The sequence below is a fragment of the Leuciscus leuciscus genome (assembly GCF_965113295.1).
Source record: "Leuciscus leuciscus genome assembly, chromosome: 5".
In the NCBI taxonomy this organism is placed as follows: domain Eukaryota; kingdom Metazoa; phylum Chordata; class Actinopteri; order Cypriniformes; family Leuciscidae; genus Leuciscus; species Leuciscus leuciscus.
In genome coordinates, this window is record NC_138729.1 from 35,923,276 (window position 1) to 35,935,942 (window position 12,667).

The 12,667-nt window shown below is 36.3% G+C and overlaps 1 protein-coding gene across 1 annotated transcript in view; it reads left to right on the forward strand.

Moving 5' to 3' along the window:
* The first annotated feature begins 12,096 nt into the window (after positions 1-12,096).
* Positions 12,097-12,667, forward strand: part of tncb (tenascin Cb) — a 66,373-nt gene continuing 65,802 nt past the window's right edge. The window contains exon 1 of the mRNA XM_082169569.1: positions 12,097-12,251. The gene's annotated coding sequence lies outside the window, so the exon portion shown is untranslated. The remainder of the gene's footprint in view (positions 12,252-12,667) is intronic.

Below are 12,667 nucleotides of genomic sequence, written 5' to 3' on the forward strand. Positions count from 1 at the left end.
CCAGCTGGGTCACGTTATTGTTGCACTTCCCATTTAAAAAACCCCCCTAAATTCTGTCCTTTGATGTTCATATTAGATTGGCACATTGGCCATGGGACATGGTCCTCGGGATATACTTCATATTTATTATAATGCGACAAATAGCTCAATTACCTAGAGTATTTCTTATCTGTTCAATCAAATACTTAGGTTAATTAATCATAACACACTTTTAATAATGTCATGTTTCGAATTAAAATTGAGATTTTTTTTTAATAAAACCATTCACAGAAAATTTAATTCGAAATCAGACTTTCCGTCTCTTTAGTTAAATTCAGTCTCAAGTTTGTCCGCCAAATGTGAATAGAGAGCCTGTAAGGAAGCCTTTGTGTATGCCCTGAAATAATGAAAAACAAATGCTTAAAATCAGCTGAGCAGTGATGTCACTGGGGAAGCCCTGACCTCAGACAAAGCCTGAGGAGGGGAGCCCAGCGCCTGGAACAGGGCACTATTGTCCTTATGCCACTGTATTGAGACTTTCTCAGGTGTCCAATGCTTTCATTTGGATTGTGTTGGTGCTTTTTAGATGAGTCAGTTTTTCTGTGGTATTGGCTTCTACTTTTCCACAGACAGTTTACTTTAGAACTTTGTATGAGAGAATGAATGAACAGACTATGAGTAAGGCGCAACAGAAGTCATAAAAAAGAGTTATAAGAGAGGAGGAGACAGCTGTGTTTCCTGCAGTTTCTGTTGCTACTGATTGGGACACATTCCAATGTTACTCTGGTCCTGTGATTAGAACAAAAAAAGGCAGTTGAGAATAAATCACCTGGCCTTCTGATGCAGTTCAGATGACAAGCCCCCAGTCTCTGCTTCATTCATGTGTAGCTTTCCCACAAGCAATACAATATATTGTAAATAAACTTGAATTTAGAAAGCATTTTGACTTTCTCTCAGCCTGCATTGCCAGTTATGTAACAGTGTTTGGATACTTAGTTCACTAACTCAATGTTCCAGCTTGCTTTCAGGTTCAATAACAGAAAATGTCTCTCCTCTTGGCATCGTGGCAATGTACACGAAGGCTCGCTTTACAGGATATAAGGCAATATTCTGAATCTCAAAATGAATTCTAAGATAAAAGCTAAACCTATCCATCAGAAACAAATGCCAAAAATCACTTTTGTAATTGAGAGAGATGGCAGGAAATGGGCAGTCATCTGCTGTAGTTATTGGATGGTTAAAAAATGGTACAATACCATTAAAAAGTTTGAGGTTGGTAAGATTTATTTATTAAGGATGCATTAAATTGATCTAAAGTGACATAAAAGACTTATAAATAAATGCTGCTTTTTCGAACTTTCTATTTATCAAAGAATCCTGAATTATATTTTTTGGGGTGGATGATTATGATTTCACTTTTCTAACTTAAATTAGTGTCTAATGTTGCTGTGTGAGCATAAACAACATCTGCAAGTTACAATGCTCAAAGTTCAAAGCAAAAGGAGATATTTTATTTTACAGAAATCGCTTTTTAAGGACTACAACAAACGACTGATAGGGACTACACAAGCTTCCTCCCGGGTTAGTTACATCAATTTACATAAACCCCACCCCTGGAAACACAACAAAGGGGGTGAGTCCATGAGAAGAGGAAGAGTTGTTATAGTAGAGCACATTTGGAAGTCTGCTCAAGCTGTCGCATCCGTCTTTTCACATTTATTGCAATACAGTATGGACCACAAATGGCATGTCACTCTGTAGGCATCTTACAACAGTTCCCACACGAGCGATTTAGAGATTATCATGACAGAATATGCTAATCAATGACTTGAAGATAGTTAACTCCACATCAGCAAAATAAATTAATCAACTAACCATTCTGAAACGTCTTGTTGCATTCTACATGTTGTCACTTCTTTCTGAGTCTCTCCATCTTTGTCTGACTCCGGTTTGAACATAAAAGGCAGAACAGTTTCTGACATTTTAAAGGGATAGTTCACCAAAAATGAAAATTCTATCATCATTTACTCACCCTCAAGTTGTTTCAAACCTGTATGAATTTCTTTTTTCTGCTGAACACAAAAGAAGATATTTTGAAAAATGTTGGTAACCAAACAGTTGATGGACCCCATTGACTTCCAGAGTAGGAAAAAAAAAAATACTATGGAAGTCAATGGGGTCCATCAACTGTTTGGTTACTGACATTTTTCAAAATATCTTCTTTTGTGTTCAGCAGAAAAAAGAAATTCATACAGGTTTGAAACAACTTGAGGGTGAGTAAAAAATTTTCATTTTTGGGTGAACTATCCCTTTAATGCATATCTGCTAGTTGCTAATACTCAAGCTCTTGAAGCTCCACCCTCTATGCCGGGAGCAGCAGCTCATTTGCATTTAAAGGGACACACACAAAACGATGTGTTTTTGCTCACCCTCAAAAAGGGACAATTTTAACATACTATGAAAAATGATGTGTGGGGTATTTTGAGCTAAAACTTCACATACACACTCTGGGGACTTCACAGACTTAATTTACACTTTGTAAAAAGGGGCATTATACCACCCCTTTAAGCAACACAACTGTTTTCAACATTGATAATAATAATAAGACCTATTTCTGGAGCAGCATATTAGAATGATTTCTGAAGGATCATGTGACACTGTAGACAGGTGTAATGGCTGCAGAAAATTAAATTTTTCCATCATAGGAATAAAATAAATGTTAAATATATTCAATAGAAAACAGTTATTTTAAATTTTATTAGTCTTTTACAGTATTACTACACTGTAAAAAAAAAAAAAAAAGTTGAGAAAACTTAAAAGTTTAAGGCAACCAGCTGCAGGACATTTGAGTTTTCTCAACTTACGTGTTTGAGTTATCTCAACTTTTCTCATCTTTTTTCATGTTAAATAGTTGAATAAACTTTAAAAACTGAATTTTTCATACAAAACGTAAATTGGATTTTTTACAGTGTATGTTTACAGTGTTTTTGATCAACATGAAATCAATCTTACCGATTCCAAATATTTGAACTGTAGTGTATGTATTTTATTCTAACTTTACTATCACAGTTTAAAGGGATAGTTGGCCCCAAAATGAAAATTCTGTAATTTATTCACCCTTATGTCATTTTTAACCATTTAAGTGTTAATAATGTTAACACTTCTGAAGTGTTCTAACTTCTAAAGTTTTTATTCTCATTTGAGCACTGTAGGAAAAATGTTGTGTATCGTGGGTTGTTCTTTTCTATTCAAATGCAATGAATGGAGACTAAACATTTCAAGCCGCAAAAACACCATAAAAGTATCATAAAATATAGTCAATGTGAAACCATATGATAGTTTTGTATGAGAAATCAGCCTCCATTTATTGTATCCCATGAAGGATGAGAGTCATATGGGTTTGTAACAACATTTTTGGGTGAAATATCCTTAGGGAATGTTGAAGATGTCGAGACCAGCTCATTCAAGTCAAGGTCAAGACCATGAGGTCTGAGTCAGTTTAAGACCATATATTCATGGCCTTGGTCTTGTCATGGACTCAACCTTCTTGTGGTACTGGTCTTGACTCATATAAGCTAGTCTCAACTACAACTCTGCCCGTAGGTAATGTCACAATGTGTTTCATACTACTTTACGTATGAATGCCATGGCTGTTACAGCAGAAGGGAAGAACTTCAGGACAATGACAGGGACAGAAGCTAATCACATTTGCCAGAATCCAGAAGAGAGAGACAGACAGACAGACAAAGGAAGGTAAACCTGGTTCCAATTATCAGAGTGTTATTGACGCATATGTAAAAGGAGTATTCTATATACAGTAAGTGTTTTGTTATAGTCATTATAGGTGTGAAATGCATTTACTGGAATTTTTTTATTTTTTATTTTTTTTGTGAACACTTCTGTTTACTGTTCTTTTGTAATGCTAAAGTGATTATGCACAGTTCTGTTGAACTGCTGAAGGACTGTAAAGACAGATTGTGAATAGATTCTTGTCATGAGATTGGGAATAGATTCTTGTCATGAGATTGGATAATTTTTTTCCCCAGACACTCATGATAATATTGAAAAAACATTGCAATATACATACTTCTCATTAAGTTTTTGCAATAGGTCTGCCATTTTGGTATCAGCATGAATGGATTAGTTGACTTTGATCCACATCCATTATCATGAGTGTGAATGTGTCCATATGCTCTTTTACAACCTGCACTGTATGTGCTCTATATATGTTTGGCTCTTCTGCACACTGATATCATTAATCTGTCTTCAGCTTTCATTGAAATCAGTGTTCACTCAATCAACAGCATGTTTCATTTACACTGGAGGATGGTTTTAACGATGATCTCAGCCGTGACGGTCCTTCGACACATGACTTGTGTATTGGTTTTGCACACGAATCTCCCCATTTGGAAAAACCCTCCAACCCAGAACAAACAATTATAGAGAATCTTTGTTGAGCTGTTAGAGATGTGGGCTGACAGGGAAGAGATGTCACCAATGGACTCGCAGAATGTTGCTGGCAATTACAATGAAACTGGGTCATTCCCCACGGCTAGTTCAATACATAATTACACAGAAACGCCTCGATCCAGCCTCTATTCTTACTGGCTCTGCGGCACACTCATGTAGGAGTCACGCCTGGAGTGAGAACATTTCGGAGAGGTCCAGCTGTGCGTGTGCTCAGGGATGATTTTCACTTCAAGTATCTCTGCCCAATTATGGGCCATTTAGCTTCATTGCATTAACTTTTGGAGTTCCCTTATCTCTGCCAAGGCACGAAGGCCTGGGTTAGGTTTTATTCTAATGAATAAATTATTGTGAGATGCAGACCTTTTTTTGCAGAAATCAAACATGTTTTAGAGAGCTCTTTTGCAGAAGATAAGTGCAGTAAACTGTGCCACTTTTTACTTACCCTACTAGGCAAGGAAAAATGAAATGGAGGTCCACTATATAAACTATTTATATTTTATAGTCCTCCATTTCATTTTACAATTAATTATCTTTTCAGGATGCCTGCTATCATCTGAAATAAAAAAAGGCAATTTAAATGGGGTAAGCTGTATCATTGGGGAATGATTTACATTTCAAAAAACGTATGATCTCATTTGTGCATAAAGTGTGATTCTAGCAAAGTGTGACACTAGTGTATATTATACATGTTAATGTATCGACAGCATCTAAAACCTAAGTATTTTACTTATTACAAGTTTGGAAATGAACGAATTTATAGATATTTTTTTAACATTGAATTTGTGAAATGAATATGTTGATTTCAATGTATTTATTCAATAAGATTAATTAAATGTTAAATAAATGTGATGACATTGAACTTATTTGCCTAATTTGACATTTAAAACCATTTTTTTCTGTTCTGTGTAATAGCCATATTCAGCTCATTTCAAAGGATTCTATTCACCCAAGCCGAATCGTTAAAATGAATGAAAATCTTTTTCAAAATGATCACTTAATTATGATTATTTTAACTAAAATTGTTTTTGTTTCTTATATATTGTTGAGAAATGGTTAGGTTTAGATCAGAGTGGGGTGTGCGTACATAAATACTGTTACATTTTAGATGCTTTCAATGCGTCTATATTGTACATTTGATATGATATGAAATGAAAAATAACATAAATGAGAATAAAGGAAGTTTAGTAATACATAATCCAAATTCAAAAATCTTTCTGTTTTTCTAAATATATACCACCAAGGAACAGGTTCATATTTAGAATATTTTAATGTAGTGAAATAATGGTCAGCATTTTATAATAGTATTTGAAACAATATGTCATTCTTTTGTTACAAAACGTACAAACAAAACGTACTACCACAATTTGAGTCACTGGCACACTTCTTCAAGACATAAGGACTCTTAATTGTACCTTGAGACAGGCAGCTATGATTCCTCTACCTGGGAAGTATGAGAAACGCCATCTGGTTTGTGTATCCTTTGACCTTTGATCTGTTTTCGAAGCACACATCTTTTAGGATTTAAGCTCTTAAACTCACTTCCTTTTCCATCATCTAATAAGAGCCATGACAGTACAAGAGCCATAACATCTTCCAATGATTAAAAATCTCTCCCAAAAAGCAATGCCATTGGTAGCAGAAGCTGCAAACATTTATCTGAAGCAGATGTGGCTCTAGGCTTAATTATCTTTATTGATCATTATGTAAAAAGAACCCCTGCAGAGTAAAGAAAACCAGTTTGAGATGGTTTTAATGTCTGTACTTACCTTTAGTTTAAATGTTATCTCTGCTAAAAGCAGAGTAAACTTAAAAGCCCAACATATTAAAAAAATTTGTTTGACCTTACACAAGAGTACACTTTACGGGATGAACATGTGTATCAGTTTATTGGATGAGCACTTTTACTCAACAACATAAAAATAGCTTTCAACACAATTTCTTCCTATAATTAAGGTACCTCCCTCTGAATAAACCCCTTATCAACACAGACCAGAAATGTTCATTTAAAACATTTACTAGCAACCCAGTCTATCCAAAAATCTGTTTTATTTTGATCTCTCTTGTTATGTAAATCACAAGTTTCATCATAAAAGTATCAATGTCTAAGATCTGGTGAAGGAGATTTCCAGAATACCCAAAAAAGAGACTATAAAGAGATTCCAACAAAAGTTCAGATATAAACTCACAACTCAGTAAAGATGATGGTATATAAACAACTGCTTTCCTCGATCACATTGCCAATTCTTCCAGCATCCCTCATTCACCTCAGCAGTCCCGTGTCTTGATAGAAGAGGAAGTGAGTTTAAGTTATGTCAGATGTTTGAGCCCATTCATTATTGATAGCAAGCTGGGAGTTTTTCATATCTGTTTCATACACTGTGAACTCTTAAAATGTAAGTTTGTTCATTTAAAGATGCTAATATACACAGGGAAATAATTTTTTTGAAGTATTCGTGCTGACGAATTAGTTTTTAGTTAACTTGAAATGTGAAGTTGTACTAAGTGAGTTGACCAAACTTTACTTGTATTTATACACAGATACCAGTAAGGGACATGGAAAGTTACGTAACTGTATGTGCATGTCTGCATGACCACAAACCTTTGTAGATGTTCTGCAAACTCCAGCCTCAGGAATTACAACAGCACCCAAAATATTTCATATTTATGTCATGTGTTCTAGCTCAAGCACACCTGGTGCAACTAATGAATCATTTCGATTACAACTGTAAATCACCTTGCATGATTCATTTAAATACTCTCCTGCCATACATTTTGCATCTGAAAGGAACACTACAAATACATATGCAATAAGGTCAGCCGCAAAAATAACCCTGTCCACGCCTTTTCATCTCTATTTTTTTCATTGCGTGTCTTTAGTAAATCCTGACAGTATTTAAATCCCCTATTTTTTAATGCTTGCTAGCGGAAGCTGTTAGTAAATCTGGCCCTTGTATTGGATATTTTAAGTACAAATTGTTTTGAGGTTATAAATGGCTAAACATTGAAAGAATTGCGACTGAGAGGTGGAAATGTATTAGGCTTTCCCAAAACTAATTACTGTTAGATAGCTGACATATGACTGACAACCTGAGTTCAGAGGTGTTTGTGGTAATTGATAGCCCATTGTGAAGTGGCACCGCCTCTCTGAGGTGACTGACTGGGGTCCAGAGTCAGCGGATGATAAAATCTGTATGGGCTGTGAGGCGTGAGGTTAGCCGCACTCTCCTAAGGGTCTTACAGAGCAATCAGAAGCTGAAAGTTGATCTCTCGGGAGCTCCAATTTCCACGTGTACACAGTGCCTCTATTGAGCCCAATATCCACCAAAGCACTACAAGCTCTCTTCAAAGCAGCAAAACACTAAAGCAAGATGGATTGCAGTGTTTCATCAAAGAAAATGATCATTTGAGTGTGTTCAGCTTAGTTGGACATTTTTAGGGTTTGAAATTTATAGACAAAAGTTTGACTGGGAATTATAGGCCAGAGTGACAGTAATGCCTCAGACAAAGTGGTTTGAATGTCTGTTCAAAGCTTTCTCTTTGGAAAAATTATTTAGCCTGTTCTAAGAACCCTTTTTTTTCTTCTTAAAAATCACTTCACATTTTCATTCTTAGAGCTATTCTGAAAAGATAGTTTTATTCAAATATATCAGATGACAATGTTGATGGCAGATAATTTGGTAGCACTTTTCCTGACATTGTTCATGTTACATTCTTGGGCTGGTAAGATTGATTTTGTAATGATTTTGAAAGTCTCTTATGCTCACCAAGGCTGCATTTATTTGATCAAACATTCTGTAAAAGTGCTATTCTGAAATATTATTACAATTTAAAATAATTGTTTTGAATTTGAATATATTTTCAAATGTAATTTATTCCTGTGATGACAAAGCTTAATTTTCAGCAGCCATTACTCCAGTATTCAGTGTCACATTATCCTTCAGAAATCATTCCAATATGTTGATGTGCTGCTCAAGAAACATTTCTTATTATTATCAACGTTGAAAACAGTTGTGCTGTGTTTTTATTGAAACATTTTTTTTAAGGATTCTTTGATGAATAGAACTTTCAAAAGAACAACATTTAATTGAAATATAATTATTTTGTAACATTATAAATGTCTTTACTGTCACTTTATCAATTTATATTCTTGCTGAATACAAGTATTATTATTATTATTATGTTTTTATAATACTGGCCCAAAACTTTTGATAGGGGGTGATCGAGAATGATAGAGTATATTTTAAAAAAAATTCTCGGTAAATAATTAAACATTTTTAGTCATAGTGTTAAATTAGTCATTAGTGTTATAAAATAACATAATCACTAAAATGTGAATTAGTTTAAAATCAATTTGTTACATAATACCACCAAGTAGAGGAGTGGAGCTTGCGGTGTAAAATGTTTTTCTACTGAGACAGACCATTTATTATTACCTCTGCATCCATGGGAAACGCTTTAGGGATTTTCTTTGAGCACAGGAGCGAGAGGGAGTTTTATTCAGCTTGATCTCTAAAAGGAAAATTCAGGAGGTCTCCCCAGGGAAAAGGATACTTCCTCCAGGTCTGCAGAGTTCACTCAGGGATGTTCTTGTAGTGTGTACTTGACAGCAGAGCAAGCTTGTCTGCTGATGAGGAAACCAGAATACCTAAAAAATGTAGTGCAAGAAGGAGTAAGAAAGATATCAATGGATTATTCATACTCATTTTATAGATGCTCCCCTAAGTGAAAGAAATCAGAAACAATTGCTTAAAATGAATCTTCATTTAGTCATTTAGCCATAAAATTGGCAGATATACCTAAATAAGATGTATAATGGCTATGTAGACATATAAATGTTGGATACTGGTTGTAGACATATAAATGTTGGTCTTATTTAATTTCTTATTTTTGGACATCATAGTTCAGTATTGTACAAGAACACAATATCTTTCCTTTCACAGCAGATGGTGGCCCTTGAGTTATGATAATGTCTACTGCTTTGTGAGTCAGATGCTGCCAGTAAGAACTGTGAGCAAAAGATGGTTTTGTGACATTTACTGCATGTTCCAACCCATTGACTTTGTCTAGTTCATATATAGTTCATGTCGTCATATCCATGTGGATCTGGCAAGTCGTACTGAGGGTTTTCTTTTTCTGAGGAAGAGGTAAAGGGAGTCAGTGCCACCTCAAAATAGTTTGGATGAGAAAAGATGAAACATTATAAAAATGCCACAAAATATATGATCATAGTGTGTGAATGTCATTTGCCTTCTTTGAGCTCATTGAGATTCTAATCATGCAATGAATTGGAAGGGGATATTTGCTGAATGGGTCAAACTGGTAGAAATGGACAGAGTAATTACAGATAATTAAGTAATTACTCACCCACTCAGATATCACTAGTTTTTGTCACAGCTGTATGAATTTGCTTGACATTATATGGTGATGTGTAAGTGAATTAATGGTTCAAAATTATAATAGCCAAACACTTTTTGTTCTTTCAATAGATTAAACCCCTCAAAACTAGAGAGGACTTTGCTGGATAGGGTTAATTAGTGAAATTATTTCCCTTCAGCCGGTAAAGCTCTGGACAGTCTCTGCATTGGCTATTGGGTAAGATTGTTAAAAGAAAAAGGGAAGGAAAAATACACAGATGGAATTGTTATTGCAGGGTGGATGTCATAGCAACAAAGCAAGAGACTGAAAGACAAAAACTCCCTCAATATTTAAAGCTAATTCCTATCTATCTTTGTGTGTGTGTGTGTGTGTGTGTGTGTGTACAGTTGTATTTATTATGCACTTATGCAAGTTTGCAATGAACAAATGAAACAAAGCGTTTTCCCCAATTTCAGCTGAAAATGCAACTTTTATTGACTTCTGCAGTCTCAAAATGATTCAACCCCTTCATGACAAGCATCTTTAGTACTTAGTAGAACACCCTTTTGCTGTTATGACCTGCTGAAAACGAGATGTATAACCAGACACCAGCTTCTGGCAGTGTTTCTGAGGAATCTTAGCTCAGCAATGGCCTCCCGTTCAGTAATATTCTTGGATTTGCGTTTTGCAAGTGCCGCCTTCAAATCCCACTAGAGATTTTCTATGGGGTTCGGGTCAGGTGACTGTGATGGCCACTGCAGAATCTTCCAGGACTGCACTCAAGCCTTGGTGGAATTTGAGGTATGCTTGGGATCATTGTCTTGTTGGAAGGCAATGACGCCCAAGCTTCAGCTTCCTCACTGACGGCATGATGTTTTCACCTTGGATTTCCTCTTGTGCTTTTGGGTCAGTAGTGGTGTACGTCTTGGAGTTCTGGCATGGAAAGCAGCCCGATCTCATCCCAAGTCATCATATACTGACGCTTTTGACATTTCGTCTACATCGAACGCACCCTTTAGCGTCAATATGAGACGCAGATAGATATGGGCCAGAAGGCGCCTCCTAGCGGTCTAACCCTAACCCAGACCTAAACCTACCCATAACCGAACAAAGCTCTGTGCGTCTCATATTGACGCTAAAGGGTGCCATGTGCGTTCGATGTAGACGAAATGTCAAAAGCGTCAGTATATGACGACTTGGGATGAGAATGCTTCCAACAGCAACGGTGTCTTAAGGAACATTTAGGGCCTTCACTATTTTTTTGTATCCTGTTCCTTGTTTGTGAAGGGCGATGATATCTTCTCTTAACTTTTTGGACCATTCTTTTGACTTAGCCATATTTCTAACATGCATTCAAACGTGACGCTCAACAAACCTACCTTGTTCAGATATTGTGTTCTAGCTCAAGCACACCTGGTGCAACTAATGAAACCCTTGATTAGTTGCATCAGGTGTGTTTGAGACAACAGCTGTTTTGCAGATTTGTGCTGTTGTGAGGGATTCTATTCAGGGGGTTAAATAATTTTGAGACTGCAGAAGTCATTAAAAGTTGCATTTTCAGTTAAATTTGGGGAAACCACTTGACATTGTGTTTATCTATTTCAATTACTTTTGTTTGATATGTTCATTGCAAACAGCTGAAAGTTTGTACATTTTGCCAATTAACCTGATTTGCAATGGGGGTTGAATAATGTAGATTACAACTGTATATATATACACACACTGATCAACCACAACATTACAACAACTGCCATGTGAAGTGAATAGCATTGATTATATCATTACAATGGCACCTGTCTCATTTGGTGGGATTTATTAAGCTGCAAGTAAACAGTCAGTTCTTGAATTTCATGTGTTGGAAGCAGGACAAATGGAAAAGCTAAAAGATCTGAGTGACTTTGACAAGGGCCAAATGGTGATGGCTAGAAGACAGGGTCAGAGCATTTCCAAAACGGCATATCTTATGGGCTGGTCCTCGTATGCAGTGGTTAGTACCTACCAAAAATGGTGCAAGGAAGGACAACAGGTGAACTGGCGTCAGGGTCATGGGCGCCCAAGGCTTATTGATGCATGTGGGGAGCGAAGGCTAGTCCGTCTGGTCGGATCGCACAGAATAGCTACTGTAGCTCAACATGTTGAAAAACTCAATGCTGCTCATGATAGAAAGGTGTCAGGACACACAGTCTGTCAGAGTGCCCATGGTGACCCCTGTCCACCTCCAAAAGTGCCTGCAATGGAAACTTTGCAAAGAAGGTTGTCTGGTCTGATGAATCACGTTTTCTTTTAAATCAGGTGGATGGCTGGGTGCGTGAGCATGTTTACCTGGAGAAGAGATGGCAGCAGGATGCACTATGGGAAGAAGGCAGGCCGGCTGAGGCAGCGTTATGCTTTGGAAATGTTCTGCTGGAAACCTTGGATCATGGCATATGGATGGATGTTCATAAATGGTATCATTCTGTATGAGTATCATAAGGAATTAACTTTGATATACCCGAATCCAGTTATTATAAACTTCTGTTAGTGGGCTATATTCAATAACATTCTCCCATAAATATGTTAGCACAATTTAGAGATGTCTAAATGAAATATGACCTCTGCAGGAAAAGTAATTAAAAACTCTGTGAGTGACATGAACAATAGAATGGCAATAATCTAATACACCTCCATAAAAGGGGGGCCTAACTGACTTGGCATGATTCAGAAAAAGAAGCAGCGACCTAAATCTGAAACAATGAAAACAATTCTGAGAGACAAAATGTTACAGCTAATTTGAATTAGGCCTGTCTGCCCTCTGTTACACATTCATTTAATGACATTTCTCAATGAAAAGCTGAAATTGAACAGGATTGAATTTCCCTTCATG